A 19,963-nucleotide genomic window follows, 5' to 3' on the forward strand; every position below is an offset into this window, starting at 1 on the left:
TCAGGCTTCAGTGATGACTTTCACCTTTTTTTTCCTGGCACTTTATAGATCAGGGTTGGGAACGCGGATTAATCATTAGGTGCTTTTCTGTTTGCAGGGTACATATGCTGCCAGGCTGACCCCACACACCTCTGGCCCCCTCAGCCTTGCACAAGACCCTCTGTTTGCTTGCTCCAGACACTGCCAGATGGACTAATGTCCTCTGACTGTCTCATTTTTCAAGGTCAATTTTTGATCAAAGGGGAAAGAGAGATTTTACAAATTAACTCAGTCCACAATGATAATGCAATTATGTTATGCTACATACAAGGACTCTGGCTGACATTTTAATCTTTTAGGTTAAAAAGCTGGTATTTCCCATCATTTCAGTTATGTCTTCTTTCCAAATTACGGCTAACTCAGCAGCCAGCAGTCAGTTCAGTATGGGTTAAATGGGCAAAAGACTCTCCTGCATTAGACCCAGCTGAATGTTGACTCTTTATGAATTTAGATCACATATCATTCATTTGCCTAGGTTTAAAAGCCTAATTGGGGAGTGTGTGGCATGGTGGTTAGAGCAACAGCCTTAACACCCTGAGGTTGTGGGTTCAAATCCTATGCTGCTCCTTGTGACCCTGGGCAAGTCACTCAATCCAAAAACCTCAAATACCCTTAGTGCAAATCCTGTTCTCAAAAAAAGAGTTCACTTTTTACTCCTTTAAACCTCTTCATAAGACTCAAGATTCCTGAAGCATAGTAGTGGCTTTTTGAGTTTTAAGTCCACAGTGCGTTGTAGAGCCTTAGGAAGAGGTTTAAAATTATGCTATTGTAAAGGAGTAAAAAGTGAAATCGCTTTTTCTGAGAACAGGATTTGCAGTAAGGGTATGTGAGTTTTTTTATTATTACAGTCCCTTTGTGTTTGTGATTGTGGAGTGAGTTATCAAGTCACTAAATCCCCCATTGCCCCAGGTACATTAGATAGAGTGTGAGCTAGAGGTCTGCCCGGGAACGGGGATCGCGGGAATCCTGCGGGTCCCATGGGGGTCCCGCGGGAATCCCTCCATAACTCATGGGACTCCCATGGGGACCTTCCTCTGGCCCACGGGACTCCCACGGGGACCCCCCTCTAGCCAACGGGACTCCCACGGGGATGGAAGGCTTTGGAAGAAGGGTTCGTCCATATAATATAATGGACACGTCAGCCTTAGTAAAAGAGGGGATTTATAAGTTAATTACCTGAACAGAAAACAAAAAAAGGGTTCCACCAAAGAGATTCCACAAGGAAAACAGCAACAGAAATTGTGGAATTGATGATCCTGTCAGAAGTAATTGTTGCTTTTTATGGGGACGGGTGGGGATGGAGGTAATTCCTTGCGGGGATGGATGGGGACAGAGAGGATCCTGACAGGGACAGGTGGGGACGGAGAGGATCCTGGCGGGGACGGGTGGGGATGGAGAGGATCCTGGTGGGGACGGGCGGGGATGGGTGGGATTTCTGTCCCCTTGCAACTCTCTAGTGTGAGCCTGCCATGACAGATAGGGCAAAATGCTTGAGTACCTGAATGTACACCACTTAGGTTATAAGTGGTATATAAATACATGTACTATAAATGAATAAATAATTTATGAGCTTAATGTTAAAAATCAGTAGCAAACTGCTTTTTCCTTTGCCGTAAATCTGTCCCTGGTTACCACTCACTTCTTGTGCTTCTAAATTTAAGTTTAACGAGATTCTGAATCTAAATTCAGGCACCCAGCCCTAGTAAATTTTCCAAGAGGCTCTTGTGTAGGGTTACCATATGACTCCAGAAAAAGGAGGACGGATTGAGACATCCGGGTTTTAATCCCATTGCATAACAGGAGCAGTAGGAAGCTCTTCTGCAGTTTAGTAAAACCCAGCACAAGTTGACTTGGCCCTCAGAAAAATGGTTTGATAAAAAGCTTCTTCGAATGAAACGTTATTGTAGATCATTGAAATGGATCTGATCCAAAAATGAAACTTTGGCAAATAAATAGAATTGGAGGCAAGCAATAAAAACATATAAATTATCTCTTAAGAATAAAAGAAAGGTTTATTATTAATACAGACTGATATTTTGGATACTAACCCCTTCTTCTACGAAACCGCACTAGTGGTTTTTAACACAGAGAGCTGCGATGAATGGCCTGCGCTGCTCACGACTCAATGAGCGTTGGGAGCAGCGCAGGCCATTCAGCACAGCTCTCTGCACTAAAAAACGCTAGCGCAGTTTTGTAGAAGAGGGAGTAAATTTTTTATTTAAAATTGTTGCAGAACTTACTGACACTAGTTCTTGTTTGCATAATTCTCAGAAGATAATACCCGCCGCTTTACAATTGGCTAATTACTTTCAAATTAAAGTGTCTTCTATTCAAGCAACATTTATTTATTTATTTTTTAAATTTCTATACCGTTTAAAACTACACGGTTTACATAATTTTACATAAATAAAATTGTAAAAAACATAATCAGACAAACAAACAAATAATCCTCAGTAGTGGCGTACCTAGGGTATGTATCATCACTGGTCAAAAACCCTTGATATTTATTTTTTTAAGACAATTTTTTATATATGCTTTTGTGATTTACTTTCACTTTAAGTCTAATTGTGACTATTTAAAAATCTTCTTCTTATCAAATGAGCATAAATATAACCAGCATCTTTTATAACAAGTATTCACATGATTTTTGTTTTGTTCTAATGTGAAATACTGAAAAAGCACTTATCTCAAGAACCCGACGGAGGCCCAGCCCGTTTCGCACTGATGGGCTTCTTCAAGGGTGATGATAAGGTTTATAATAGTGCCAGTATGACGTTCATTTTTTGCTCAAAATTTCTTAAATATAAGAAGAAAAGAAGAAAAAACACATTATATTAATATTGTATTAGATAAGTCTTTGGAATTTAAAAAAATTTTTTTTTTTTTGAAATATTCAAATATTCAATGAGTGACAACAGAAAGCACCCATAGATGTTAAATAATACTCAAACAAATATTGGAGTGAGCATATATATCTTAAATAGTATCAATAATATTGAGACAACTGACTGTCGTTTACAATTTTATCGGTAATTTTGTTTACTCAAAAACTGGGAGCTGAAATATCCTCCGTATTTGAACAAACCCTTATAGGTTCTTGTCAACTGCCGATATTGTAAATGATCTCAGTAAGAACAGCATGACTAAAAGAAAGACAAATATTATTTCTAACTAATGCTTTCTAAATAAAGTACCTCTTGTTAACCTTTATTTAAATTAAGATGAATATATTTCACCCAAAAGTTGCATAGTACTTGCCATTCGGAAGACTGCTGTTCATTTTGCCGAGAAAACCAGTAGCTAAAATGGCGCTCCTATTTAAACTGAACGCTGCCGGTTTTTCAACCAATGATATCTTTAATAACGTCAAAGGAAATGACGTGCTTTAGAACAACGAACGTATCTATGCACAATTCTTTTGATGTTTTTTTAGGTGAATGTATCAATAATCACTTTTCTTTAACCTGACAGTGATCTTAACTATCAAGGTTTGTAGACACCTATTAACTATAAGGTCTTACTGGAACCTCAGGCCACCACTCAGAGCTCAAACTCGTTCATTGCTCTAAGCTTTACGTGGAAGCTCCTCATCGGGTCCATTTTATATTTTTATATTTTTATTTTAAGCCTCTTTATGCTTTTGTACTTTTTTAGTTTTTTTAAACAGTTTAATAACCAAACTTAAAGCTTAAAACATTAAGCAATACTTAGCTCGATCTTGTGGTCTTTGGCTAAGGGGAGACATCATACCAACATGTTTCGCTAAACAGCTTTATCAAGGTTTAACCCCTAGAATATAACAGAAGCCAAATTTACCATCTTAATAGTGACACAACTAACTATTAACTTTACTAGAGTGTCCTATTATCACGCTTACCTTACAAATTTTCCGCCAGGATTTGTGACCACTAGCCATAAAACATGGCGGCAGCGTTTTTACTTCAGACTTAAATACGACTAAGCCCTCATTAACAAAATTGACGTCAGTAACAATATACATCAGTAACAATATACAAGGGTCATCTAGTATCTCTTTATGACAGTCAGAAGTGAACATGTTTGAAAATTACTGATGTTAAAGTAAACCCATAAAGTGTTGTGAAATGAATAATATATATAATATTATATAGAAATTGAATAATGCTCCGAAAGAACAAATGAAATTGGTGATATTATACAATAAATTCAATTTTAAAAGAAAACATGCCAATCTATCTGATTATTTAGTCCTTCAGGCTCCAATGAGCATAATTTTGAGATCCATAGTTGTTTATGTCTCATTAAAAGATTATTACGATCTCCTCCTCTAGATGGCTTCATGACTGAATCGATAACCCAACATTTTAACTGATGGAATCCATGTTTGAATTCATTACAATGAGCTACCAAAGGCGCTTCCATTTTGATACGCTTTAGATTTGACCGATGTTCATTTAGTCTGATCTTGAGGCTTCTGATTGTTTTCCCCACATAAAGCTTACCACATGGGCATATTAGAAGATAAACAACATATGTACTGTTACAGTTGCTGAAAAAATTAACATAATATTGTTTTTTATCTCGTGGATTTGTGGAATTATCTGATTGTATCATGATTTCACAATTGATACAATTTCCACATCTAAAATGTCCCTTTAGTATAGGTTGCTTCATTATAGTGGGTTTCAGTTCAGATGGACTTAATAACTCTTTTAGGTTCTTGCCACGAGAGTATGCACTTCTCAAATAAGTGTTTTTGAAAGTATCCATTGTTTGCATGATCTTCCAATGTTTTTTGATCACATATGAAATCCTAGGACTTGCATTTGTGTACTGAGAAACAAAGGTACAGACATCTTCTTGTTTTTGCTTTTTAGAAACAGGGTCTAGAAGTAATTCCCTATTACTGAATCTTGCTCTTTTATATGCTGAATTTAAGTTCTTCTTGTTGTAACCTCTTGCCAAAAATATCAAGGGTTTTTGACCAGTGATGATACCCACCCCGAAAATGTTGTGACTTCATTGATCACATATATGGGGTATTTTGAGGTCTTTTTTCCCTTGTTTATAAAAACGCACATTATATACCACAAGTGTTCCTACATTTTTTGTCAGTTTTTACTTTATTTGGTCACTTGAATAGAATTTTTCCATTATATTTTTTCAATTCACATTGTGTACCTAGGGTATGTGGCACCCGGGGCCCATCATTTTTTTGACTCCCCCCTTGTAAAAAAATATTTTTTGTAATAACCATGAAACGGAATAAATGGTCAGAATAGAAACAGGCAGTGAAAATTTTGTTTTATTGAACCTCATATATGTAACCATTATTCCAAACATAACATAAATTATGTCTGAATTGTCATGACATCAGAAGTACATATGGAATAGTTGCAGGTGATGCTTGGGACAGTTCTGATTGTGTTAGTTCGGTTTTATGTGTTTTTTGAATAGAAGGGTTTTTATTTCTTTTTTGAAGGTTTTGTAGTCTGTGGTTGAGGTCAATAGGTTGTAGAGTTGGGGGTCGAGTGTTAGGAGGTTGTCGAACAGTTTTTTTTCTTTTGACGATTTTGGTTGGAGGGTATGTGAATGGTGCGTGAGTTCTCCTATGTCTGGTTGAGGTGGATTTAATTATTTAGCTGAAGAAATTAGTTACCCCCCCCCCCATTCCACACACATTAATTCTCTTCCATTTTTGTTCCCATTATAAAAAACACTGATAAGTTCCCAGAAAAAAATACATTAAAATAAGAAGTGAAAACAAAGGCCCCTACAGATGAGAACATAACATAAGAATAGCCTAACTGGGTCAGACCAATGGTCCATCATGCCCAGTAGCCCATTCTCATGGTAACCAATCCAGGTCACTAGTGCCTGGTCAAAACCCAAAGAGTAGCAACATTCCATGCTACCGATCCAGGGCAAGCAGACACTTCCCCCATGTTTTAATAACAGACTATGGACTTTTTCTCCAGGAATTTGTCCAAACCTTTCTTAAAACCAGCAACGCTATCTGCTTTTACTATATCTTCTGGCCACTTAATTTTAAACTTAGATCTTTCTTTCAAACAGAGACCTTGCTAGATGTCAAATACAGAAAGAACATGGTAACTTCACAAGGACTTAGCTGTGCAGGAAATGTGAATCTCCTTATACACCCACCATATAGTGCAAAAATGTGCAAAGGTCTGTGTTTTTCTTTCGATCACTACATAGCCTAATGCCACACAAGCAGCGCTGTTACAAACATATTCTGAAGGTCAATGCTAAGGTTAACAAAGTTTCCTTCCTTGGACCTCAAGGAGATACTGACAAACCACTGGAAGAGATCCCAAAACAACTACCCAGGCACAACACCCAAAGACCCACTCAGTGTGTGAACCAGTTGAGTGGAGTGGACTAACTGGGGGGGTGGAAATGGGCCCGGAGTTTGTTCAGCAGAATTTCCCAGACCACCTCTTCCTCTCAACACATTGACACGCTGCCACCACCCCCACCATTAGGGACACCTCACCGGGTAGGCCAGCAATGCTTATAAACTTTATAAAACACATTATTATATTTTCTTATAAAGCACATATTTTAACTGAACCCTCTGACATCCTCAGCCTTGCCATTCACAAAAATAGAAGGAAGAAAAGTTCCCGTTTCCTGCTGTCTCATGTCCCTGGCCTATACAATATTTTTCTTCTGCAAACCCTTCAAAAGTCTGACCAAATCCTCGTTTCACTTGCATTATAAAGTACTGAAGATGCCATCTCTCCCCAATCCCAGGTCCTAAAGTCTATGACAGTAGCGCAAACTAGTGCTGCCCGATTCAGGAAAAAAAAAAATTTGATTCGATTCAGCCTATTGAATTGGTTTTTCGATTCGACTTTCTTGCACTTTATAGATCAGAGGAGGGGTGGGACCGCGGCGGAGGAAGCAGCGCCGAAGCAGCGCAGGGATCTCTGGCATCACGATCCCACTGCAGGCTGCTTCTCCACCGCAAACGGTGCAGGGGGGCCGGGGGAGAATCCAGACATTGGGGGGGGGAACCAGACGTCAACGGCTTCAAGGCTGGGAGCACCCCCTCAGGGCTTGCACCCGGGGCGGACCTCCCCCCCCACCCCACCCCCTTGGTACGCCACTGGCTCTCTGTTCTCTCTCTGTACTAAAAAACACAAGTGCGGTGTCATAGAAGAGGGGTGTGAAAAAGTTATTGTCTAGAAAAAGGTGTCTACAAATAATTGCGTCTTGAGTAATTTTCTAAAACTGCCCTTTTCACAGCATTTTTGTATTTGGCTTTCAAGGGAGTTCCCTATTTTTTATTTATTTTTATTTTATTTTACAGGTGCTTTATTGATGTGGAGTGTTTTTAGTAGAGAGCCATCCAGTTGCCATTCCATTTATCTGAACAAAAAACTTAATTAATTGATTAATTTATTTGTTCAATTTTTTAGCCCATCCTCCCAAAGGAGCCCAGAACGGGTTATCCATAACAATTGAGACAGGACAGAGATGACATAATTTACATAAATTATAATATAATAATAATAATAGTTTATATACCGCAGGACCATGAAGTTCTATGCGGTTTTCAATGATTAAAAGATGGTACAACTTGAGTGGAATAAACAGAGTTAAAAGCTAGTGATTAACAGCTATTGATTAACAGTTATTTTGGAGTAAGAATTGTACAGATCAGCTGCCTATATAGACATGACAATAATTTACAATGTAGATATGACATAAAACATATGCACTAAGTAGCATCTGGTGAGATTAGGTGGCGTAGGTGTGTTGACTGAGTGGCATTTCTGGGTGCAAGACTTAAGAATATAAAGAGATGCCTTTGATCGCAAATTAAAACATAGACACAAGCTGAAAAGATGAGTTTAAATAGGTAACGACACATTATAACTTGCGACAGACATGAAATGTGGCACTTAAATCTTTATGTTCAGCAGTTCATCAAGCTTATTCTGCATGTCTCCATATACTGTATTAAGAAGTTCTTCTCTAGATTTTGTTCCATCTAATTGCACATCAACACTGAGATCTTCCACTATTTTCTTATGTTTAATAAACATGGGCCAGGCATGACAAACAGTCCAGGTGGATCAGGAATAGTGTACGGTGTCTGCATCTATGAGACAAACTTGGTTTTTCTTATTACAAAGAGCATTTTGGACCCCAGTTCGTTTACAGAAATTAGATAGTTCAAAGTCTAATAGAGCTGGCATTGTCATCTTGAAGCTGGGACATTGGATCATTTACTATACTATTGTCCCTTGATACTTAAATTTTGGAGATCTATTTGGGATCAAGTGAACAATATCTTAGAAATCCAGTGGCGTTGACGTACAATACCATCCTATTTGGTACGTTAATGAGGGCTAAAAGCCATATATCTGCTCGAAATAACAAACTTTTCTTTATAACGACAGGAGTTGCCATACAACTTATTTTGAGGAATTGGAAGAACTGTGATAGATTAAATTACACTGTCTGGTGGGAATCTCTTTGTTATACTTTTAAAATGGAACGTATGATGGCCATACAACAGGGACATTATAAGAAATTTATGGATGTTTGGGAGCCATTGACGGAATTCTGCAAGGAGTGATTGTTGATTTTCCCCTTTGATCATGCATGTCTAGGGAGGGTGGGGAGTTATTTTTATTTAGAGTGCAATTGTTGGTTATTTATAAAGGGGGGGGGTTGATATATGTGTTTGTCATAAATATAATTTAATAGAATTTAAGGGGTTCTTTTACGAAGCCGCGTTAGCGTCTTTATCGCAAGCACATTTTTAGCATGCGCTAACCCCTGCGCTATCCATTAAACTACCGCCTGCGCAAGAGGCGGCGGTAGCAGCAAGCGTGGCCGGCAAATTAGCGCACGCTATTGCGCGCTTTAAACCGCTAACACGGCTTCGTAAAAGGAGCCCTAAGTGTTGTTAAAGTGTAAAATGTCTGTAAAATATGTTGCACTTAAGTTTGGATTTAAAATGAATAAATATATTTTAAAAAAAGGAATAGTGTAGTTTCTTGAAGTGAGAAATAATTGTGAATAAGCCTCTTCTCTTTTTGCATTCTTCATAGGGAATAGAAAGAAAGTAACGTTGGTTAAATATATCAGTTAATGGCTTGCAGGTGTACAGAAGAAAACCTTCCACAATAAGAATATGAAGAGTTTCATCTTCCTCCTCTGACTGTTGCAAAACATCAGTATTATTAAGTCCTGCACAACAGAACGGCATTTTACTAGTCTCAGCATACTCGTCACGATGGGATATGCAAATACCTATTATACGGTACACCTACAACATCAGCTGACAGAATAATGGTCAGAATTTGCACCAATTGAATGGTCCCCAGTTAATCCTCTTTATTGAAAATATTTAAAATCTTATAGTTTCTTAGATAACTGGCCTCCATATATTTTGAAACTGCTTCACTTGACTTTTAATTTCAACTTTATAATTGGTTAGGAGAAATGTTGTCTTTGGGTACCTTTCCATCAGATTTGGGTGAGATTATTATTACTCCAATTGTAAAGAACAGAAATGAGTCTAGTAATTTAACATTTAAATTTAGACCAATAACATCTATCCCTTTCTTTACAAAGCTTATGGAAGGACTTTTTTCAGGCTATATGGATCAATGGATCCATTCTTCACAATCTGGTTTCAGATTATCTTTTAGTACAGAAACAGTTTCAGGTTTATTGACCGATAGAATTAATTTATTACTAGTGTAACCCAGTAACTGGAAAGGGACACAAAGTTATTTTTATTTGTTGAGGACCAGAGCAGGAGTCAACTTTCACAGTTGGGCTCCACAGCAAGCAAGCACCAGATTAAAACTGCGGGCTCACAGTGCGGGAAAGAGCAGGATAGTTGGGGTGGCGAGAGGAGGAGATTCGGGGCGGCAGGAGATTTTTGGAGCAAGAGCAGGGCGGTGAGTCGGGGCAGCAGCAGAGATTTGGGGTGAGAGCAGGGCAGCAAGTTGGGGCGGCAGGAGAGATTCGGGGCAGTGCAGGGAAGGGCAGGAGAGTCGGGGTGGTGAGGAGGAGATTCAGGACCGCAGGAGAGTATCCCTGTCCTGACCTGAGGAAGGGAGTTTTGGTCTCTGAATTAGTAAAGAATGTATTAAAATTAGTCCAATAAAAAGGATCACCTTATTTCCATTTATCAACACAGCTACAATAGTACTTTATCCTAAAGCAAAGAGAAAGAAATAAAATAAATAGAAAATTTTTTCTAACTTTGTTGTCTGGTTTATACTTTTCTCATCTTCTCATCATTCTCTTCCTTCCATCCACTGTCTACACTCTCTATGCCTCTTCCATACGGCATCTGCTTTATTTCTATGCCTCTTCTAGAAACTATCTGCCTCTCCCTTTCCATCTCTCCCTCCTCCACATTGGTCTGGCATCCATCTACTTCCTTTTGCTCCCCCCGTGGTTTGGCATCTGTCTTCTTCCCTTCCATCTCTCTCTCCCGCCCAGCAGATTTTAGCATATCTCTTTCCTCATTTCCTCCCCCCAGATCTGGTATCTGTGTCCTCCCCTTCCCCCCATGCTCTGGCATCTCTCTCTCCTCTCCTTTCCTTCTTTTCTTCCCTGGTCTTCCTTCTCAATTTATTTTCTGCCTCTGTCTAAATTCTTTCTTACTATTCAGTCCTCAATTTCCCTTTTTCATTGTGTCTACCTAAAGCTTGCCACCACTTTCCCTCACCCCTTCCAGTATCTAACTCTATCATCATCCTCCAATCCAGCATGCGCCTTTTTCTCTCTCCTCCCCACTTCCTTCCATGTCTGCTCCCCTCTCTCACCCCCTTCCATTTACTGTCTGTTCCCCTCTCTCACCCCCACCCCACTTCCATTCAGCATCTGTCCTTCTCCACACAATAAACCTAAAGCGCTACTCAACCTCTTCCCCTCACCATCTCCCTCCCTTCCCCTCACCTTCACGGACACTTTCCAAAACCAAAGTTCTCTCTCTCAGATGGACCCTGATGGGGAAGCCATTCTCACTGCCCCGAAGCTTCTCCCGAAGCATTCTCACTGCCCCGAAGCTTCCCCATTTTAGTGCTTCAGTCACTTCCTGCCATCGTATGTGTGTAATATAGTCTCACTTCTATTGCAGCCATTCTTACCTTTCTGTATCTTTCCTGCTGGTGGTCTTCTCTCCTTGAAAGACCTCCTCTTTCTCCCAGCTGAGGTTGGATCCTTTGTTTATCTGCTGTTACTTCCTGATTATCTCTATCTTTGTTTTGATGGGTCTGCAAGGATATGGCCTCTCTCTCCAATCAAAGACCATCCTCTATGACCTGGTCTTAGAATCTGTCCCTATAGGTCCCTTCACCTCACCCTCTGCCTTCTATTTTCTTTAGTTCCCTCCTACAAGGACAGACATGTCCATCTTGTCTCAGAACCACGTCTTTCTGCTCCCCTTGAATGTTTGTCTTTTTTTTTTTTTTTACCACAATATTGCACAGCTCAGCCTCTCACCTCTAGAACTACCTTCTGACGACTCACCCGCCTCTGCCATAAAACCCCTTTCTCTTCAAATTTCCATGGCCGCCCCACTGGTACAGCTCTCAGGACTATAAAGTCTCTTGCCTTAGGGTGACAAGCTTCTGAGAATCTACAAACTGCGAGTAAATTAGCTACATTTATTCAATAAAATAAATTTCAGAAAATAATAGAAACATCTTGTGTGTGCTGATGTGCTAGAGGTTATACTCTCTGGATATCATTGCACATGTACTCCATGGTTCACCGAGTCACTGAGAAATGACAAACAACTAGGCCGGCGGAGAGAAAGGAAATGGTGAAAGGGCAAAGTACGAGAACACAGAAGACAGTGGAGAGATGCAATAAATAAATACAAACTCAACATTTCAGAAGCCCAGAAAAACTACTTAGCCAGCAGTTTAGGAACCAAAACGCTAGAGACAATAGTAAATTATTTATCCTGGTGTGACAGCTTAAACCCGCCCACCCACCCCCACTCCCCGATTCAAGGATCCAAATGCCTCCACAAAAATTACTGAATCAAAAAAGTTCTATGGTATCACTGTCTAACAAATTGTGGCGCGCAGCCACGGGAGGTATAATGCATATCAAAACTTTATATAAATTTTGTGAGAAGATCTCAGTGTGGATTGAAAAGTTAGATAAACGTAACCCAGCGCCTCAAAGTCATTCACCCTGAAATGCCACCCAGTCAACGCACCTATGCCACTTAATCTCACCAGATGCTACTTAGTGCATATGTTTTATTGTCATGTCTATATTGTAAATTATTGTCATGTCTATATTGTAATTTATGTAAACTATGTCATCTCTGCTTTGTCTGGATTATTATGGATGTACTTTGTAACCCATTCTGGGCTCCTTTGGGAGGATAGGCTAAAAAATCAAATAAATGAATGAATGAAAATGAATGAATACTTCAACCCATGTACGGGCAATAGCCCAGCACACCACACCATCATAGAGTCTTCGTGTGTACTGTATAAATTAAGTGAAAGTAAAGTGTAATCACACTAATAATTAATATAAAAGTGTACACTCACGGTGCTGTGCCAACACAATTTGAAAAAACAGAAACTGCACGGCCATAAAAGTTAATCAGACGAATTTATCTCAATGGGAGAACCAATATAAAGCCAGGACTCCCAGAGATGCTTCAAAACCAAAAGCCTGGATGCATGAAGATGATTCGCTACAAATAAGTCAGAAGTTGCTCAAAGTGTAGATGGTTCAACTGAGCTTCGGTTTCTGATAAAAATCCTTCTTCAGGAACCTCCAGTTATTGAGAGCTCAAGACAAAAGTGGCAGCAAAAAAACTGACGAACACCCAGCGCAGCAGAGACAGATTCAGTTTATGCTGGTGTTCCATATATATTTGGGTTCTGTTAACTTTAATAGTACCACAAAAGTTACAGCACAAGAACTAGCAGACTTCTTTTTAAATAAAATCAAAACAGTTCAATCAGAAATATCCAAGATACTCAGCACAGCGACACTCACTCCTGAACAGAACCCATAAACAGTGGCGTACCTAGCATATGTAGATTACTGTGATGTCCTGCACAGGACATCACAGTAATCTACTTTGAAAGTGTTTATTATTTTATGCATTTTGTTTTCATAATATCTGAGTTTTTTGTACCTAGCATATGTGACACTCGGGGCCCATCATTTTATGACCCCCCCAATCTATATCAAAAATATGATTTTTAGAAACAATCCACATATCGCACAAGAGTGTACCTAGGAAAAGGCAGCATTTTAAACATTTCAGTGTTTTAAACACCAACACATACATTGTAAAACTAAACAAGCCAGATCCCGCACAGTCAATTGATCCTGCAGTCAATGCCAACTGAAAACTATGTCCTTTTCATACACACAGAACAGAGATACACCCTCGCCCAATATGGAGTAATCACAAACTAAAAATAGAAATATGTAGACAAAAGTTAAACTGAACCACCAAGAAACCACTCTGCATACAACACCACAACATCACAAAAACAGTGACACATGTCCCCTAATACTGTGCAAAATATAAAGACAGTAGATGTAAATCTACTGTAATGTAAATGTAATGTAGATGTAAATTTACTGAAATGTAAATTTGAAAAAACTGATACATAACAATCACCACTTTACAAATTAACAAATAAAAATAAAACAAATAATGAGAAATAAGAAAATACTATTTTATTGGACTAATCCATTTTTCAATTAGCTTTCAGAGGCCAAATCTTTCTTCAGAACAGTACAGTATACTACTGTTATGGTATCCTGTCCTGACCTGAGGAAAGGGGTTTAGACCAAAAAATTGCCTTATTTCCATTTCCTATTTATAAACTTTTATCAATACAGTTACAGTACTACTTGATTCTAAGTAAAGCAACAAAAAAATCTTTCTACCTTTTGTCGTTTCTGCTTTAATCATCTTCTCTTTGCTCTCTTCTTTCTATACAGCGTTTGTCCTCTCTCCCTTCCATGCAACATCTGCCCTTTCTTTGCCTCTTCCACCCAGCTTCTGCCTTCTCTCTACCCCTTCCATCTACTGCCCACACTCTCTCTGCCCCTTCTATCTACTGTCCATCCTCTCTCTCTTCCATATGGCATCTTCCCTCTTTCTATGTCCCTTCAATAAACAGTATATCTGGAGTCCCTTCTCTCTTTTGCACATGATTCATTTCAGCTTCACCCTCTCCATTTTTCTGTCTCCATCCTCTCCCCTATAGTTTGGCATCTCTCTCTTTCTCTTCTCCTTTCCTTCCTTCCCACTCCACACCATGGTGTGGTATCCCTATCTCCTTCCCTTCCCTCATGCCATGGCATCTCTTCCTCCCCCTCCATGGTCTGGTATCTCCTTTCCTTTTTTCCTTTCCCTCCCTCCCATGGACTTGGCATCTCTGATTCCTCTCCCTTGTCTTCCTTCTCCCTCCTTCTCTCTCTCTCCAATTGGGTGCTGCAGCAGCAGCATTTCTCTCCCCCTTCCCTGTGCAGCAGCAGCATTTCTCCCCCTTGCCTGTGCAGCATTTCTTCCCCCCCTTGCCTGTGCAGCAGTAGCATTTCTCTCCCCCTTGCCTGTGCAGAATTTCTCCCCCCTTTCCTATGCAGCAGCAGCAGCATGTCTCCCCTTGCCTTTGCAGCATTTCTCCCCCCCTTGCCTTTGCAGCATTTCTCCCCCCCTTGCCTGTGCAGTATTTCTACCCTCCCCCCTTCCCTGCCCAGCATGTCTGGCTGGTTCCCCTGCTGAAAGCCGCGGGCGTCTACACCTCACCGATCTGTGGCTGCGTCTGAAGCCTTCACTCTGAGGGGCGGACACGCGTGGCTTTCAGCAGGAGAACCAGCCAGAAGCTCAGCAATGCCGGTGAGTACCCGCGGACACCCCTGTTTACTGCCGCTGCTGCTTGTTAAGGAAAGGCAGCAGAAGAATAGGGAGGGTGGGGCGTGCACCCGGGGCGGACAGCCCACCCTTGGTACACCACTGCCCATAAAAGCGGGCCAAATCTGGGCCACATTCTCTAATCTATCCATCACCGATACTAGAAAACTAGTATCCACACACAGCAGCCCCCTGGACAATTGCCCCTCTTATCTCCTCGCGACTGCCCCTGAACAAATCATCATCTGGATCACCAGCCTCCTAAATGGGTGTGATTGTATGTTTACATCCTAAGGGTCTCAAATACCATGATAAATGGGCAAACATTTTTTTGAATGTAAATGTAATTCTCTGGCCACTCCATTAATCTATAGTTGTCATTTGAAAACATCAATTTTAGTTAAAAAAAAAAGTATATTTTTTGTTGATTTAGTATAAAAAACCTTTTTAATTAATTCATTTAAAAAATTTCTTTTTTTTTTTTGTAACATCTTTATTCATTTTAAAGCCAAAAATAAGTGCAACATATTTCTATTTAATTTATTATAAAATAATGTCATTCAATTCATCATAAACTGTCTCAATCATAGGCTTTTCATATAAATCCACTTAAACAATGGATCTAATTTTTAATTAATGACCACAGTATGATTACCATTCTTCTTAAAATATATAACTTAAAGTCAGTTTTTAAAAACTTATTTATGAAGATTAGAACACGGGTTAAAAATAGTAGGTGAATGGATGACTGGCAATATTCGGTTTGCTCATATGTTCAATATAAAATTTTAGTTCAATACATTTAGTTCAATATATTTTAGTGTGCCTTTGAATGGCTCCTTTAAGAATCTAGTGTGCCTCTAGTGTTACACTGTGGGCTAACTTTTAGTTTCCTCTGACTTGGTGCTGCTCAGAAGATATTCACGTCATTACGTTTAAGACGCTGTTGCACCCACACGTGCACCAGGAGGGGAAAATTAAAACTCAAGACGCCTTCGTTTAGAAGTTCGCCATTGTTTTTTTTCACTATGGCATTACTAGGGAGCTTGTTTCTCCATTGTTCTATGTAGGCAGAGCGATTGGCCCAAGTAGGTACCTCAAGTCAACAGTACAACAGTTGTATTGTTAGGGTAGTTTAAGTAGTCTCTAGTTTGGAAAGGAGCCTTTTAAGGTTGTCTTAATTTAACTTTCAGTAATCAGTTTATGTGGATTTGAAGAAAGCTGTAAGTCAGTCTGAGCTCCCCCGTTGTATTGTTCGACGGAGGACAATGCTATTGTAAATGATTGCGGATCCATTTTGCTTAAGTCAGTTTGCTTTTCCTGATTGATGGTATTTCTTTTCTTACCAAGATGGCCAGATAAGAATGAGCAACTAACTTTAACAATTCAAGATCTCCTGAGGAAGCTCTTATTAGAGTGAAACAGAGACACTCTGTTGAGCAGAGCATTCATTTAACAGTGCTAAGTATTTTAGGCTTTACAAGCTAATAAGCCTGAATATTGAGCAATATTACTCTAGGTTCAGTACTTGGTATACCACCACACCCATAGGCATTTATTAATGAGTTTCAAAGTTATAAAAGATTAAAAGAAAAAAGAATTTAATTGAGATAAAAAGATAAAAGAAAAGGCATACGAGACTAATGATAGTTCACAAGGGGCTGTTCTGATAGGACTTGTTCCAAAGACAGATGGCCGTGAACACTTGAGGTCTTCTAACCTTTAAATATATTTTTTTAAAGTATTTATATATAAAAATCAGTATTTATAATTAAGAAGATTTTGAAAAGAATTCCGTCTTATACACATCACACTAGGAGGGTCAATGATCTTAAGGTGGCCAAACATGTTGAAAAGGTGACGGCAAAAGCTAGAAGGATGCTAGGTTGCATAGGGAGAGGTAGGCCAATAGGAAAAAGGAGGTATTAATGCCTCTGTATAAGACTCTGGTGAGACCTCATTTAGAATATTGGGTACAATTCTGGAGGCCACACCTTCATAAACATAAGCAGTGCCTCCGTCGGATCAGACCACAGGTCCATCCTGCCCAGCAGTCCGCTCCCGCGGCGGCCCAACAGGTCACGACCTGTCTGAATCACCAGAAGGGGCCCCCTTGGTTTCTCATTTGAAGTCCTATTGTCCCATCGAAGTCCTAACCCCCCGGTCTTGCACATGCACGACCTGGTTGGCTTTCTATACTTATTACCTGGTTAGCCTTCCATACTTGTATTACATCCCAGCACCTCTCTCAGTATCCCACGATCCCTTTATCCCTCAGGAATCCGTCCAAACTCTGTTTGAATCCCTGTCCCGTACTCTGCCTGATCACTTCCTCCGGTAGTGCATTCCAAGTGTCAACGACCCTTTGGGTGAAGAAAAACTTCCTTGCATTTGTTTTGAACCTATCTCCCTTCAGTTTCTCCGAATGCCCCCTCGTACTTGTTGTCCCCTTCAGTCTGAAGAATCTGTTCCTATCCACCCTCTCTATGCCCCTCATGATCTTGAAGGTCTCTATCATATCTCCCCTGAGCCTCCTTTTTTCCAGAGAGAAGAGCCCCAGCCTATCCAACTTCTCGGCGTATGGGCAGTGTTCCATATATATAAAAAGGATGGAGTCGGCTCAGAGGAAGGCTAATTAATTAAAATGATGTCTGGTCTTCGTGATAAGGCATATGGGGACTTAAAGATTTCAATCTGTATACTTTGGAGGAAAGGTGGGAGAGGGGAGATATGATAAAGTTGTTTAAATACCTATATAATATAAATGTACATGAGTCGAGTTTCTTTCATTTGAAAGGAAACTCTGCAATGAGAGGGCATAGGATGAAGTTAAGAGGTGATAGGCTCCGGAGTAATCCAAGGAAATACTTTTTTATGGAAAAGGCGGTAGATGCATGGAACAGTCTCCCGGAAGAAGTGGTGGAAACAGAGACTGTCTGAATTCAAGAGGGCCTGGTATAGGCACATGGGATCTCTCAGAGAGAGAACGAGATAACGGTTCCTGTGGATGGGCAGACTAGATGGGCCAATTGGCCTTTATCTGCCATCATATTTCTATGTTTCTAAACCAAGGCCATTTCCCGGAAGCAATGGGAAAAATTGTCCTCACCCCTATACCTAAAACAACAAAGGCAGATCTATCTGTAGCTTCAAACTACAGGCCTATCGCCGGCATCCCCATTCTTACCAAATTTCTCAAGACCCATGTAAGCAAACAGCAAACAACTTACTACTTACATAGAGCAATATTCATGTCTACATCCATCCCAGTTCGTATTTTGACAACAACATAGCACAGAATTTCTTGTCCTCACGATAATAACTAAAACCAAACAACTACTCAGTATGGGCTGCCAGGCTGTACTCCTCAAATCTGACATTTCTGCAGCCTTCGACTCAGTGGACCACCACCTACTCCTAAAAAAAACTGTCAGAGATAGGAATAGTGCTAAAATGGTTCAACAACTTCCTACAGAACAGAGAATACACCATAAAAAAAATATGGGGAGTACTCCAACTCCTAGAAGGCCTTCTGTGGCGTTCCACAAGGTTTGCCACTATCCCCCATTCTATTTAACCTTTTCATGAGCTCCCTTGGAAACATTATATTTGAAGACGAAAGCATAATGTCCTATGCTGATGACATTCTTCTCATTCCTACACCAAAAACCAAGCAGACACTGAAAATAAAATCTCAGTCAACATAAAAAATAATCCAATATTAGGCAACAATAAACAAGTTAAAGCTAAATGCTGCCAAAACCAAAATTCTATACTTCCACACCACCCGCCAGGCTGCACCGACAAGCATCATCGGGCAGCATTCTTACAGTAGATAAAACTTCCAAAATCCTAGGCTATATTCTGGTCTCCACACTTACAATGGAACCACAAATCTCCAATCTCCAGAAGAAATCCCTCTACACCATGAGGCAATTAAGACTCATCAGACCATACTTTCACCAGCACCATTTCACCCTGATGATGATTCTACCACAAGTGGACTACTGTAACTCTGCCTATATGGGAATTAACACTGCACTAATCCACAAAATACAGCTTATTCAAAACACAGCAGTAAGACTAATTTTCAACCTGTGACTTGGTCACAGCCTTCATCAAACAGTTGCACTGGCTGTCCATCACCTCACAAATAAAAGTCAAAATATCATGCATCATTCACCACCTACTCCATGTAAATTCTGATGCTCCACTTATCCATCTCTTCACAACATCATGGTCAACTTCTCGGAGAACTCTCAACAGGATACAACTCAATCTCCCATCTACCAAAAACTTCCAATACAAGCGTATCTTTCACTCCATGCTAACCTTTCTAAGAGTGAAAATTTGGAATGGCCTCGCAGAAACGATCAGAATACAGCCTAACCGAACCGCATTCCGGGAAAAAATGAAAACCCTTCTCTTTGATGCCTAAGCCTTCTTGTTTCTCTTTGTCCCCCTCCATCTGTCTGTCTTGTCTCTTTTTCTCTCCTCTCTTTCACTTTGTCTAGTATATGGTCTGCCTTTCCTACCTTCTTCTCGCTATAAGTCACCTTGAGCCTGCATAGGTATGCACGATACACAAATAGAGGATTAGATTAGATTAGAAAAGGGTCATGCTTTTATCCCTCCAATGGACAGCTGGATAGTTAGGGCACCTTTTTGTTTCTTAGACATGACTGAAACAGGTCTAGATAAAATATACTTCTTGATTGTCCTGGACATTATTTTTAGCGATAATGGAACATAAGTAACTGTCCAGATTTTAAATCTGCCCATGTCCCACCCAAAACATACCACCAACATGCCCCCTTGCTGTTTGGATGGATTCAGTGAAAAACATCCCAATTCTGCTTTTTTAAAAATCACAATTTACACATTTAGGTAAGAAAAATGTCCATCTGTCCCTTTGTGCTGTTTTTGAGAATTTTTTTTTTTCCTTTGAAATTGAGCACCTTAGTGTGTGATTGTGATGTGATTTAAACATATATATATATATATATATATATATATATATATATATACAAAACAAGT

Source organism: Geotrypetes seraphini, chromosome 1, assembly GCF_902459505.1.
Source record: "Geotrypetes seraphini chromosome 1, aGeoSer1.1, whole genome shotgun sequence".
NCBI classification, from domain to species: Eukaryota; Metazoa; Chordata; class Amphibia; order Gymnophiona; family Dermophiidae; genus Geotrypetes; species Geotrypetes seraphini.